This window comes from Rhinolophus hipposideros (genome assembly GCF_964194185.1).
Source record: "Rhinolophus hipposideros genome assembly, chromosome: 19".
In the NCBI taxonomy this organism is placed as follows: domain Eukaryota; kingdom Metazoa; phylum Chordata; class Mammalia; order Chiroptera; family Rhinolophidae; genus Rhinolophus; species Rhinolophus hipposideros.
In genome coordinates, this window is record NC_138065.1 from 39061932 (window position 1) to 39078017 (window position 16086).

The window sequence follows — 16086 nt, forward strand, 5'->3', positions numbered from 1 at the left end:
AAAGCTCAGTATCTTCTATCTTCATCTCTCTCCTGCTGTTTGAAATCTTCCTCTCCCTGCCATCTCTCCCTCTTCCTCCCACTTCCCAATCTTCTATGATGTCCTGTTTGCTCAGAGGCATATACTGTACTCAGAGGAATATACTCTTTTTTTGGACAAACTACTTAGGAATCCATACTACAAAATATTCTTTACCCCAAACTCTAATTAAAGTATGGTTTTGGTACTTTATTCAGTGCTTTGTAAATTACAAGGGAGTAATTAATCAAAATTTACCAAAGTAAATTTGTCTGAGTTATTTTATACTGCTGCTCTATAGGGATGCCCTTCACAGGGTAAAAGTGAATGAATAAAAATAGAAAATAAATCACTTCTAAAGACAATATCTTTCCATTAAAAAAAAAAAAGTTGTCTCAATGATGGGAATTCTGAGTAGCCACATAGGCAGGCTGGAGGGGTCTCATTCCATGCAATGCTAGTTTCCTTTTACTCAGCCAGTGTGCAAAGTAAGCGCACAACTTAGGTGTATACTAGACAATAGATCCTCACTATGATGATATAGCTCTCTAAGAAAGTGGTCACTTCTTTTTTAGATTTGGGGAATACTTCACACTCCCTGATATTGCAGGCAGAAAGTGCAGTTTCTCAATCCATTTTCAAAGCTTTAATCAATTTTTACAGACAAAGAATAAGTCAGTATATTGGTAAGAATCCAAGCCAAACTAAAGTATTTTTAAACAGAATATTAGAAAAATGGTAAACATGCATTCTCAATCTCTAAGCTATTGCTATTATTCTACCCTGAAATTGATCCAAAATGATTTCTTCCGGCTATGTTGGAGTAATAGGTACTAGATTTACCCTCCCTTCATGAACTAGATAACTGGAAAAAATACATAAATAACAATTTTATGCATTAGATGATAGGTAGCACAGGGTGTGGTCCCTGAGGAAAGTAAAACAAATGAGGTCAGCCCTACCACTGGCCTAGCTAACTGCCTGGAGGCACTTTCCAGGCAGCAACACTGAGAGAAGGAGCTCAAACAGAGCTCGAAGGTCCTACTGAGTTAAGGATATAGAAATTGGAATTCAGGGAGCCTGGGTTTAATAGAAGTTGTGGAGCACACTGCCGGAGACTAGCTGCATAGAGAAAACTCCAGCGATCTGTAGGATTCCTTCAAATCTTTGGTGGAGTACTGATCTATAGATTTAATGCCATCTCAATGAAAATTCCAGAAGGCATTTTTTATGGAAATTGACTAAGCTGATTGTGTAAAATTTATTTTTTAAAAAAAGAAAAAAGAAAAAAAATCAGGTTCACTTTTATTTCAATTGAAATTTGAAGACTTTTAGAAATTTTATTTTGTTCCTTAGATACTGCATCAAAGTACAGAAAGACCAGAAGATGAAGTCAGAAAATATTCTCTATTGTTGATTAACCATTTGACCTTAGTTTAGTTAACCATTTGGTCTTCAATTTTCTTATCTGTCAAATACCTACCCTATAAATACACCATCTAAAATGGGGGCAAAGATCATATCTATTGCTGGGCTTTGACCAATTACTGTCATGAAACAATCCCCATACTGACAATGAGATCGCTGTGTTGCCAGATAATCCAACTTCTTGAGAAAATTAGAAATCTAGATTTTTATATAAAACATTCCATTTTAAAATGTTGACAATCAATTCAAAATCATTATATATGGTGTGGGCCAACAAAACATGTCTGAATGCTAAGTTCAGTGAGTGGGACCCAATTTGTTTTTGCTGCTATAAACCACTGTACAAATGTCAGGTATTATTAATATTCATAATGATAATGATAATCATAACGATAGCTATACCAAAAGCATAAGTGGCTCTAAGCAATAGAATATAATTGATAGAACATATGGATGTTCAGAAGGAGATCAATATCTTATGAGATTCACATTTAATCCTAAACAATGGATAGTATTTTAAGAAAAATTAGACTGATTTCTAATTATCAGGACAAAGCAAGTTCTAAAGAAAGTAAGTGTTGTGGGGCAGGAGGTGAGGGTGGTCTACTCTCGTTCAAGTGAATTACTGCATTAAAACAATCCCATGAACATCCCCAATTGGCTTATTTTGTGAGGGGTTAGGAAAATCACTGACATCACCCACTTTTGACTTTTCTCTTTTTGTCTGTTAAGTAAGCTGGCTCAGTATACAGCACCTCAATCACTACACTCATATAACTTCCTTTCTATTCCTTTTCAGCCCTCTATCTATAATGGTGTTTTATTGATGGTTACATGTAAGTTTTCTTCTCATGCCTATGGTATTTTAATCATTTACTGGGATGATTTTCTGCTCATATTCTAGCTGCTAGAATAATTTTTTATAAGGCAAAATAGTGTTGGATAAAAAATTTGATCAACCTAGAATCCATCCCCAAGTGGAGGAAAATTAGTTAAATCAGTAAAATCTACTAATTCATTCATTCAGATAATCATTTAATAAATAACAAATAAGCACATGCTTATGTAAAATAATTGATTATCCCTTTTTTGCCTACAGCCTCCTCATGAAGGGAAAAGAGGAAGAAAGTGAGAGAAAAGTGGGGAGGCAGATAAGAGAAAGGCAGAGAGTCAAGTTTTTCCGTTTTCAGAAAATGAAAGTGAACAATGTCTCTTTAGTGAGTTGTATTTTGTAGCAAGCAAGCAGAAAACTTGAGACTAGCACTTAACCTAGCATACAAATTTAGAATGGAAACTATAATCTTGGAGTTATTTACCAAACTTACTGCCTCACTGAAATGAAAATAGAGTCACTAAAAGAAGATCCTTGAACAATGTAAGAAATTGGACCTTTCTATTTCTCCTATTCACCGACAGGAAGGAGTCCGAGCTTAAATCCAAATAGCTTCAAGACTAAATTTCAACTCAAGAGTAGTAAGTGATCAGATAGCTACTGTAGTCTTACAAAAAAAAAGTGTAAAAAATCTGTCGAGATCCTTTTTACTGCAGTTGAGTGTGATGTGCCAAATCTCACCCATAAATTATGGATCATAGCACTAGCCCTCCATGCTATATATTCTAGGAAGACTGGATTGTGAATCTAGAGTCAAAGAAGGGAGATAATACCATTTGAATTTCCACATGTGGCATTTCCCCAAAGCCCCCATTTGTATAGATATTCAGGGGGCAGCCTTGTTCCCTGCTGTGTTCCCCTCTTCCCTTCCCAGGACTGCAACTTTAGGAAGGCCCAAATAGGGGGAATAGAAATGAAAGGATAAAAGCAGAAGATGCTAAGAAATTTTGCTACCAAAGTTAAAAAAAAAAAGCCCTCCAAAGATACTCTGGACATTTAGCTCCAATGCCACTGTAATTGTAATGATTAGGGAGTATTTAGTAGCTGTGACGTGATGATATCACTAAACATTTTAACAGTTAGATAAAATAAAAACTAATTTCAAGGAGAATATTGTTACTGAGGAATGAAGAAGCCACTAATATTCTTGTTTCTTTAAAAACAGTATATTTCAAATTCCAATAGAATCAGCCAATTAGAAATATGTATGCCACGATCATGAATTAATGATAGGGCCTTGTAACATTTTGCTGCTTTCAAAGAAACACTTTTTCTTCTTTGTTTCTCACAATGCAAAAGCTGTCTAGTCACTGATTATATTTCTGAAGATAAAAAGGAACCCTATTGGTTGAGGTTACCTCCTTTGCTCTGCCGCAAACTATTCTTTTTTAACTTTTCCTCACACTCATCAATGACCCTTGAGTAATAAACAATCAAAAGTCTGTCTTCTGCAAATGAGTTACCAGAGAAAGTGAAGGTTTTGATAAAATGGTTTTACACACAATGCTTTATGAGGACTTGGCTCCAGCTAGTCTTTTTGGGGGGGTCAGGAATGTGGGCGGTGGCTTTATTTAACATGAACAATACATATAGTTTTTAAAAAATTTAGTTATAGTTGACATTCAGCATTATTTTATAGTAGTTTCAGATGTAGTGGTTAGACATTTATGTACTTTATGAAGTGATCCCCCGGATAAGTCTAGTACCCCCTGACACAATACATAGTGATTCTAATTTTACTGACTATATTCCTTATGCTGTACTTTGTAACTACCAATTTGTACTTCTTAATCCTTTCATCTTTTTCACTCAGCCTTCCCCATAAACTATAACTATCAGTTTACTCTCTGTATCTATGAGTCTGTTTCTGATTTGTTTTGTTTTGTTTTGTTCTTTAGTTTCCACCTATAAATCTTTACTCAGTGTCTAATAGATGCCAGGCACTGTGTTAGATGCTTTTATATCTATTAGCTCATTTTACTTTCTTAGCTTCTGAACACACTCTGCACATTTATTTCAGTGAACTATAAAACCATAATTGAGCTCTGCTTCTCAATATACTTTATTGGTCTCTCTGGATCCTTTCAATCTCAAGTTTGCAAATACAATGGATCTATAGCTTCCTTAATTCTTCATTTTGTTTGGCAGATAGTTTGAAAAGGTTTAAAATGCAGCAAGCATATAAACAAATGGTACAAGCAAAAAAAAAATAATAATAATAATGTTTGAGACTCAGCCCTGTGTCTTACCAGCTGGGGGATCTTGGGAAGAATTTCTTTACGTCTTTATGGCTTAGTTTCTTCATCTGTAGAACTGACCTAACAACTTCTCTTCCTGTATTATAGACAGATTGTAAAGAACAAGTGTGATGATAGTAATAAGCCACTATTCAAAGGAAGGGTAGACAATGTTCTCATTAAAAATAATAAATGCATTTAATTATCATCAAGAGTTTCTATAAATCTAAAAACTGGTATATGCTTTGTAACAGGAATATCTAAAAAGTGGTATATGTTTTATAACAGGAGTAATAATTTGATCAATTTTAGGCCCTTATTATTGAAATTGAGTCTAATCACTAAATTTCATTTCTTTATTATTAATGATCCTGAAAGTTGATTCTATTGTGCAAAAAAGTTTTGAAATGACCTCATTTCTTAGAAGTAAATACTGTCAAAATCACCAGGAAAGCATTCTGGCCTGCAGAACACTTCATGGGGCAAGAAAGCACACTGAGTGCTGAACCATCACTCTCAAAGTTTTTCCATGACCTTCAAATAATATACTTAAGAACTAATAATCACATTCTTCTTGCTCGTAAGAGACATATCTTGCCAAACACAAGCATGGCATGTTGAGCTGGGTTGTTTGAAAAACCATTATACCATTCTCATACTCAATATTTAATCATCATGTTACCATCACTGACCTAAAGGGTCTGATAAAACCTGAGGAAAGATATCAGTAGGGAATCAATGAAGATAAATTATGTTTCCTAGTAACAAGGACTTCTTCTCACAGACTAGTTTAGGACTAGTCACAGATTTTACCTTAACTAGTTACGTTATCTAGAATGTTCACTTTTAGTCTGTGTTAATTATAGTAACCTATTTGCTATAATGAATAGACCCAAAAATGCATCATGAATCAAACACAATAAATTTATTTATTTATTTATTTATTTATTTATTTATTTATTTATTTATTTATTTATGCATGCTCACATAAATGTACTTGGCTGGTAAATTTCTTGGTGAGGTTGTTGCCCTTTTTTAATCTCCTTTTTATAAAGTCATATTGGATTAAGTTTCACGTGCATGATCTCATTTTAATTTAATTACTTCTTTAAAAACTAGAGGTTAGGATTTGAACATAATGAATTTTGGGGTGAGACAACTCAGTCCATAATAGGAATGTTTGTTCACCTGGCGTAAGGTACATTATTTTATCACTTACTTTAAGACCAAGCAGAAAGGTAAACCTCTTGAGGTGATACTCCATGAGTATCTAAGCCAATTTAACTTATCTATCAGTTTTGGGTCATAAAAACATAGGCATTTATTACTATTTATTACTACTTTTCATAGACCATCAATATCTAACAGTTGCATCTATATAGACTCCAAACAACCATAGAAGTATGAATAACTCACCAAATAAAGAAATGTGACCTCTAGGAAAGCAAGGATTTCATGTTTCTTTTCATTGAACAAAGACTGTTTCATCGTTGCTACTCAAATGAATAAATGGATTAATTAACGAATGGAAACCAAAAAAATCCAAAAGCTGACACTGAATTGATTTGCATAGACTAGGAATACCAAATATAACTTCCCCAAAATGATATTTTTATGGGAAGATTGAGTAAAAATATGTGCAAATATGTCTTAGAAGGAAGTACACTTTTAAAATATTAATAAGAACACCTTCATGAATTCTTATCTACTCCCAATTACTTCTCTCCTATCAATAATGGGTTGGATAACCAAGACTATTGGCAGGATCAAAAGTGAAAAACAGTTCTTAGTGTCCTAAAAGGCAGCCAGAATTTTAGGTATAGGAAGAATGCCAAAGAAATACAAGCAACAGTCATCACTAGTACTATGACACTCTGTGGAAATTTAGCAGTGATACCAGTCAGTGTAACACCTTTGGTCCCTCCCAGCATCTGTGCAAAAGCATTGAATCATGAGCATTTCTCTATTTACTGGGTGGAAGAAGAGCAGGGCTCCCTACCATGGCTATAGCGGAATGTGTCTGCTGAAAATGTACCTACGGCCTATACATATTGCGTTCAAGTCTTTTTTTTTTCATTTTAAAACTGCTATTGTTACACAAATTTTAATTCTTTGATGAATTGAATATGGAGGAGGAAGTATAGTCTGATTTAAAGAAAGAACTGAACTAGAAGTCAGGAATCTGGTTTTCTGGTTCATCTCTTTGATAAATCAGCTATTTGATCTTGAGGGAATCGCTAAACCTTTCTGAGCTCCAGTGTCTTCATTTATAAAACCAGAAGCCCAACACCAGAGCTACTGAGGCTCTTCTCTGGTTGAAAAAAGGGGCAGAGCCTGGCTCTTTTGACCTATTTGTCCCTAGACCTCCCCACTAGCACCACCAGTGCTCTGTGGGGCCCGTTCTTGGAACCCAGGGCTCCTCAGTCTACTGAACAGAGCTGTCTAGAAGATCTCTATGGTCCTCTCACTCACTAAACTTCTGCGATCTGAATGAATTTTACTCTTGTCATTATGTTCCTGAGTATACGCTGAAGTCCATTTTACAGTTTGTCTGGAGAAACAAATTTGCCTAAATTTTTAGTAGAGCACTACCCTATGCTGTTCCAAACATTCGGACAGCTACTGGCCTTTCTTTCTCAAATTCATTCTGTTCCTTTTTATTCTCCCTTCACATAACATTTTCCCCATTTCTACCAAGTAAACTGTTCAACCTTAAAAACCTGTTCAGGTTCTCTTACCTCCACGAGTAAGCCTTCCCTGACTACCATCTAACCCTTCGCTGGCTCTCAAACCAATTCCTCCATTTTATTCTCCCTCTACCATGTTCAGACCCCTATGATGACAGGGGCCTCAGAGCCTTGTGACTGTTTCTTTATGTAACCATTTGCCTTCTTCTGGCATGAGCTCCTTAAAAGAAGAAACTGTCACACTTATTATCTCTATCCACCACACCTAACAGTATATTTAGTGATTATTAATATGCACTCAAAAGAGATTTACTGGCCTAAAAAGAAATTGTGGACATAAAGCAGCCCTGTAATAGTAATACACAGAAGCCAGTTGAGAGGTGAAATTGAGTTCACGGAAGCCCCCAGATGGAGCTGAGTTCACTGATCTAACATCAACCAGATCTGAATTCTTCTCTAATAGATTTAACATTAGGGAAGTGGGATGGGAATGAAGGTGGGCTAAAGAGATTTTTAGCATAGCTAAAAATCACAGTGCTAGAAAGAATCTTTTCCCCTTTGAAAAGTTTTGCTTTATGTACTTCTCTTTAGTCATTTTTTTTCCCGGGAAACTGAGAATCAATTTTTTTTATTCCTTTTCTTTTCTTTCTTTCTTTTTCTTTCTTTTTTTTTTTTTTTTTTCTGGAGTACCCACCATGGGTTTGAGTATGATGTCCTAGAACAAAATATTCCCTGGAGAGATCTGAGCAAGGAGACAGAAACAAGGTCATTTTCAAAACAGCTTCAAAAGTTAGCCTGCTCTAAGTCTTTTCCCAGAAGCAAGACCCGAACGCTTCAAAGGAGAGATCTGGGTTAAACCACTGACTCCCTAAATGTAGCTGCACACCCTATATACTCATTGCTTGTTATTAAAATGTGGAATACATTGACTCTTACCTAGGGGTGAGGTGGGATGGGACCACAAAAGCATGCTATTAGTGCTAATTACACCTTGCCTTTCACCTCGTTCATTAGTAGAGCAAAGCTAAAATTCAGGGTGCTTGTCAGAAGACAGTTTGGCTGGACGCTATTTTAGTAGCTACGATTTTTCAATTTTACTAGTGGAGAAAATAATCAATTTGTTGAGGAGAAAATGTCAAAACTGCTCACACGGCTGTTGTTCCAGGTTGGAGCAAGCCAGCAGCTGAAAAGCAGCAACACTCTGGCAGTCGAATCCAGATTATTTAGTGAGAAAGACCTGACATGTCCTAAAAATAAGTGGTAAGTGTGATAAAGGGTGTAACTTCACGTACAATAGGAAACCCTATAACGAGGGGAAGGTAGAGGAGGCCTGGTGGACACTGAGTTCAGAGTCACAATTACATTGACAACAATATTTTGACCTTCTTATTCCTTGGCCTGTGCAGACAAAGGTCTAGGTAAGAGGTCAATACTAAGTGATTTAGGAACAAATACAGATCTGTTTACATTTGAAATACCCATGAATGGGTAAAAGCAGCTGACTGGCATGAAATGCAGTCATTGGGCATCAGAACATGGATTTGGAATTTGGCTTCACTAAGCCGCTACCATTTTTTTAAGCTTTCTTATTTAAAACAAAATATTTTAATTGGTGTAAATGGTTACAATTATGCCTGTGCCCCTTATGTTAGCGGTAAAGTGCCAGGTCCTTTAGTAAGGTTGAATGTGGATTATTTCAACCCTTACAACAACCCTGTGTGGGGACTATAATTAGCCCCGCTCTGCCCATAAGGCACAGAACTGTTAAGTAATTTATCCAACTTTCTGTTCAACACTTTGCTGCTTCTGCAGGAAACATGAGAAAGATACAGACCTCGTATGAACTTCTAAGGAACATGTGAAATGAATATTAGTACAAATACATTTTATTAGTGCTCTGAGCACCTTTAAAGAAGGAATAACAGTATTGGCCATAACCACCAAGGAATCTGAAATTTACTCTGCCCGTGCAGGAGATCCAAACTTTGGAAAAGATGGAATAAAGAAGGAATAACAGTATTGGCCATAACCACCAAGGAATCTGAAATTTACTCTGCCCGTGCAGGAGATCCAAACTTTGGAAAAGATGGGGTTTGTCTCAGAACATCATAGCACAGTGACATAGACAAGGACGTCATGTAAGTTAAAAAACATTCTTCTCTCAGAAAATATATTTGCACTCTGTGCGTACATCTGAACCGCTCAGTAGGACTGAGAGAAGATACAAAGGATGGGTTGGGTTGAATGTTTGTGTCCCCTCAAAATCCTTATGGTGAAACCCTAAGCCCCAGTGTGGCTGTATTTAAAGATGGCGCCTCTGAGGAAGTCACTGAGGTTAAATGAGATCATAAGAGTGGGGCCCTGATCTAATAGGATTAGAGTCCTCATAAGAAGAGGAACCAGGGAGCTCAGAAGAAAGGCCAGGTAAGGACAAAGCAGCCATCTACAAGGCAGGATGAAAGCTCTTTTTAGAAACCATACCCTGCTGGAAACTTGATCTTGGACTCCAGAATCATGAGAAAATAAATTTCTGTTGTTTAAGCCACCCAGTTTGTGGTATTTGATTATGACAGTCCAAACAGATTAACACAATATAATATTTGGAGGAATCACATTTTCAAGGGTCTTTATTTATTTATTTATTTATTTATTTATTTATTTATTTATTTATTTTTATTCAAGTTTTTACTGTAATATTTTTGTCTGTTAGTCCTTCCTTTTGTCCTAGCTAGCAGCAGACAAACGGTTGCAAGTCCCAAAGATTTAAGAAAAATCAAAGACCAATGGTCTGCATTCATTTATTTTTCTATAATTCAGAAAAAGAACATCATGTTTTATTTCAAGTCAATAAGCTTATTCAACACCTGAATATTACTGTCTCCGAAGGGATGACTAGGAGCCACCAGACAAATGAGAAATGTCCTAAGCTTTGGTAGTTTGCGAATACCTTTTGCTCTGAACACTTTTTTCCCCCACATTTCTTTATTTTTTATTTTGAGAATCATTTTATACCTAATGAATATTTACTGGAAACTCCTAGGGAATAAAAGTACCCATAGTGCCATTACCTAGACATGCTGTTAACACTTTGGAAGAATTATAGTCAACAGATATGTGTCCTGTCAATATTATAGAGGAGGTATTTGAGAGCATGTGCTTAGAGACTGAATCCATGCCGGCTTTGAATTCAAGGAAAGATTGCTCATCCTGGTTTTAATAGAGAAATGATAGAAATCTACATTGCCTACCAATTTCCAGGACTTGTTATATGAATATTTTTATATGATATTAGAGCCTGAGCCTTCTCAAAGAGAGAATAACATGAATGTTAGTGTTACAATCAGTGCTAGGCAGCCCCTAGTGTAGGAGGAACAAAATGATTTGTGTGGAACCCAACTTCTTGGCAGGTACTCCTCCCCATCCCCCCCTCAAGAAAAGAGCTCAACAGGAATAGTGGAAATTTTCCAGAGCTGAAATGCTAACTCACAAGTCAATAAGTTAGTCAACATGTATTTAGCATCAACTGTGTAGTCACAGAAACCATAAGCTTAGTGCTGTTTATGGAAGTAGGAGAAAAGGAAAAACAGACTTTACTGTCTGACCCACCCTTCCTTATTTATTTTCTTATATTCACTCTTCGATCAAACATCTGAGGAGTTGAAGATCATCTGTACTTCTCCCCATTCCTCAGTCTTGGAACCACACACACACACAAAGAAAATAAAGTGTGAGTTGGAAGGAGTCAGCTCTTCACTATAAAACCAAGTCTGGGAGTCTAGGACTAAGGTTATCCCATATGGCAAGGTGAACGATATAGTTCTTCCCATGTACTCATGGGTATTACTAAATAATAAAACCTGGTTGTTTCTCTGTAAGGCTACATTGTTAGGTATATTTAGAAAGGGATGGTAACAAAGGCTTAAGGAGTGTGCTTTACAGCACACGATGACGGGGAAACTATTGCAGGGAAACGGCATCAGTAGCTCCTATTCCCCAGGTATTACAGGACACAAAGAACATGCTATATTGTGGCTTCCAACTCTGTACAAAACTATAAAAGAGCTAGCTTTGGATTAGTGATTCATCATGGATTCTCTCACTAGTTTCTCTACTTTGGGGCAAGTGACTTAATTGAGTCTCTGCTTCCTTGTTGTAAAATGGGGATGATAATGTCTTTCTCAGTATTGCTGTAAGAATTAGATGAAAGGACATCAGTAAATATGTTGATGTCCATTCAGGAAAACAGAAACCACTCTAGAGATTTCAAACAGAGAAGGCTTCAATGCAGGGAGTTGGTTATAATGACATTAGAAGGGCTGTAAGAGTAAAAGGGAGAGGGGTTGACTGAGGGGTTGAAAGCTGCTACCATCACTGCTGCCAGCTCCAGTACAGCTGACAGGAATTCAGGAGCCTGCACTCCCACTGAGGGGTTCACACACATTCTCACTGATGCTACAAAAGCCACTGACACTTCTGCAGTTATGAGTGCTCTGCCACCACTGAGTGAGAATCAGGTACCACTGAGGACCTGGTTTTCCCACTACTGCTGCTGATGCTTTCTGGTGTACCTCCAAAACCAGGAGGGAATGAAGGGCTTCCTTGTTGGTGCTACCTACCGATCTCTGACCAAGGCTTCGTGCAGAACTATGAGCCAGGTGTCAGTTTTTCTTTTTCTACTAATTGATCAGAAGAAGCAAGTCAGGAGCTATTTGTCAAAAGAACAGCACTTGTTTGCAGAAGAGGCCATGGCTTTCTCTTAAATCTCATTCACACCATGAGATGCTAAGTGTGAATTGAAGTATGACAGCAACAAAGCAGAAGTGGGAGTTATGGAAGTCTGAGCCACTTGTCATGCAACCTACTTGTAGTTTCAGGATCTGATCAAGTCTGATCTCATATACCCTGCTTCCACTTAATGATAGAATACTGCTGCCCATACCCCTGTTTAGGGCTTGGTGGATGAGACAATACCCTGTTTATAACGAGCAGTTCAGATATCAAATGATCAAGCATTGGCTTTTTTTTCCCCAGGGCCCAAAAGCAAACCAGAAACTATTTCTAGAGAGACAGTGGTTGTTTGTAGAAGAGAGCATAGCCCTCCCCAAACCCTTGTCTGTTCTAGAAGTCCCCACTAGAGTGTGTCAGAAACCAGAGAGCATCCCAATCTGTGATAGACACTTGGACAATCCCTGAATCTGCTGGCCAGAAAACCCAAATGGCAGAGTCCTGAGCTCCACTATTTTGGTAGCCTTGCAAGTTACTTAGCAAGTACTCAAAGCCGAACACTGAAATGTGGTATTTTTATCTCAACAATGCAAAGAGAAGCACAAAACATTGTATCTCTTTCATCATGGTGAGTAGTGCAAAGTCCAGCAACTTGTCTTATTATTTTGGAGGCCATACCCCAGAAGATTCGACTCCCAAAACTCCATCAAGGTGCCAGACCCCTGAATTTTTGAGAAGCTTATCTCCCACCTTCTCACACATATATGACAGTGATTCTCACTTTTTAGTGCTCATTAGAACTATCCTGAAGGCTTGGTAAAACACAGATGGATCCACCCAAATTTCTGATTTGCCAGGTTTTGGGTGGGGCTGAGGCTGGAGAATTTTTCACATGTCTCCAGGTGGTGTTAATGCTGTCAGTCCAGAGACCACACCTGGTGAATCACTGTTCTAAGATGTTAAGAGTAGTTGCTTTTGCCTCATTACCAGAATCTATCAGCTGGCTATGACCTAAATAATGGATCCTCATGATGTTCCATAGAATATTGAGGTAATCAAGGTCCATACAGATACAATTATGATTAAGAGAACATGAGAATAAACAAAGCCCTCAGTGAAGGTGTATGTCTGTCCTTGCCATCTAGAAGCAAAATATTTCTTATTAGTATAGAAAAGATATTGCCAGATCAATAACGATATACCATGTTCCAAAGGCTATATTGATTTGCTCCATGTCTTGTATTTATAATTGTCATTTATAATTGGAATTATTTATCATCTGATTACATTGACAAAACCCCCAATTCCGCAAGATCTATCACCTATTGCACACGAGGCAATATTAATTAGGTTGGCGACAAGAATCAACTACATTTAAAAAATGTCTGACAGTGACATGAATCTCTGTGATTCTCCCATGGATGAGATACCACTTTTATATTTTGGTAGGGATGGCAAGTTTTAAGAGTTTCCACATGTTTCTGTCTACAACAATAGCCCTCAATCCACAGTTCACAAATTCATGGTAGATATTCTATCTATTGTCAAAAATTGTAATTCATTTCAACTGTGCATTGGAGAACTATGAAAATCACAATAGCATGAGTCTATAGATCTAAAGTACCCACAGTGCCATGTAATCAGACCAAAACTTCATATACTTTTACTTGGACTACAATGGTACTTGACAGCATTAGGAATTAGCAATTCAGACCCATTGATTTATAATGCTCTACAGGTCTGTGTATTTCCTTTTTATTAGTCCATACTCATCCTGGTAGATGGATTCAGATCTTTTTGGGGAACGATCTGAAGAGGGTTTACTGCATTTATGTATTACAGTGTCCTAGAGACCCTCCTCAAGGATACCAAACTTTCCCTTCATTTAGGTGGGCCTGGGTTTTTGAACTGCCTGTCTGGAAATGGGTGATAGAACATGATTCTCTTTCATGCAGACTCAAACCAGTCTTTACTCCCTAGTCCTTGAGTTTACCAATTGTAAGGTAGGCTGCCAATATATTTTATGCTCCAGGATTTTGAAAAATTAGCTATTGCCACGAATCTCTTAAAGCTGAAACTGAATGTCACTGTGGCCCCCCCACCCAAATATACCTAGCAATTAAGCACTGCTCTATGGCCTCTGCCTCAGCCATTTAGAATCCCATGATTCCCACTGAACAAGAGGATCCATTATATTCAGTCCCCTTTGGGTTACCCTTGAAAAACCATTCTCACACATATCTTCTAGGTTTTTTCCAATATAAGCTGGCAAAATATTTTCATTCTTTTAATGTTAGTCCCTTGCAACATTCTGGCATCTACTTCTAATTATGGGCCTAGAGGCAAAGATGGGTGTGAAGGATAAAAGGAGGAGAAAGAGCAACTGTGTCATATAAGGTAATTGCTTGCTTTTCAAGCAAGTGAAAGACAGAGTCTTCAGAAAGGGGCAGAGGAGCTGCTTCTGGAAGCAAAAAGCACCCAAGGTGGTTTCAGGGATTCAAGTTTCTTAGACTCATATGAATACTCTCAAATGTCCCCATTCCCATTCCAACATCTCAAGGTCCCATTCTTTACCAATCAACACTCCAAGTTACATATAAGAGACCTGGTGAGTAGTAAATTTTAATTACATTGCAATTCTACAACCCACAGGAATAAATTTTAGGTCTGATTCTTGAATGCATCAGTCCCAAGTTTATAGATTACTGCAGACAAGATATTCTTTCTGAGCCCTCAGTATAAGATTTCTGGTTGTTTAAGCATGGAGCTGAGAGTTTAAAATATTGAGCTTTTTATTTTCTTTCTGTAACTCTCGAATGAAGTTGGAAGCCGCCAACAAACCTTAGAATTCCTACAATCATCACGTCTACTCGGAGCAGATAACTGGTCTCCTGAAGTATTTCGTTTAAGAGGTTATTTGTCCCAGGCCACTATAGGCCATAGATTCTGAATATTTCATTTCCGTTTATTATTTGAGGTTATTTCATGTTCGAGCACAATCCAGTCAATAATAAATCCCAGATTCCATCTTTGAGGGTGTGTTTTCCAGGATCACTATTTGTATTATGTGTTATATTTAGAGTAGTCAGAAAATAAGACTCACTCACATAAACCTGTCAAAAAGAAAATGATTTAGTGAAGGAAGTTGATTATAAAGGTGTTTGAGGGGATGGAAGAGCAAAAAGGAGAACGGAGTCACTTCAAAATCAGGATGCTATCATTGCTTCTAACCCATAATCTGTTATGAACAGAGGCACAGACGTGCTAGTTCAAACTACACAACTACAGCTGAAGAGGAATCTGGGAACCTACACTCCTGTTGAAAAGTCACACTCTCAAGACTACTCCAGCTTTGTCTGAGCACCACAAGAGGGGGCCGGCTATGGCGAGGGGAAGCATTTTCCCTTCTTTCCATCTTCCAGTTTTCCACTAATGCCCCCTTTTGCAGGACCCAGTTAGCAGCTAGCTTGCAAAGTCATCTTGGAAATAGAGTTATGCAATGTGCAGTCTTCTACACCACTTCCCACACCCATCCATAGGCAAAACAGTTGGAAATGGAGCTGTTCTACAAGAGAGATAATGAGCAATAGAATAAGAATTCTACTCCTCTGTCTTAGCTCATTTCCTTCCCTTAATGATAGCCGTGGTGGACATGCTATATAGGCTTATCTTCAACTTTCTGACGGTTCTCTTCACCTGGAGCAAGGCAGAATAGAAAAGAAGAGTTGAGCAAGTAGTAGGAAAGTATATGATTCTTTGCTATTTTTCAAGTAATGAAATTACTATTTAAATATATGCCCATAAATAGCCAGGATATTCTTTATCGATAGCATCAATGCAATGCCTTAGATAGTACCTTTTAGTGATGACTGATGAGGGTGACTATTTTTGGCTACCCACTGAAGCAGAGTCTTCTGTTAAATGATGTTCTGTGACAGAGAAATGAAGCAAATGGGTGCTAGATATTAATGTGATAAAGCATAAACCTCTGCTTCAAATCTGGCCATTAAAGATTTCAGTCAGACTTCCCATATGCTAATTGACTTGGCCAACCACAACATCTGAGAAAATTCATGTTACTTTTTTTTGGTGCCCAAAC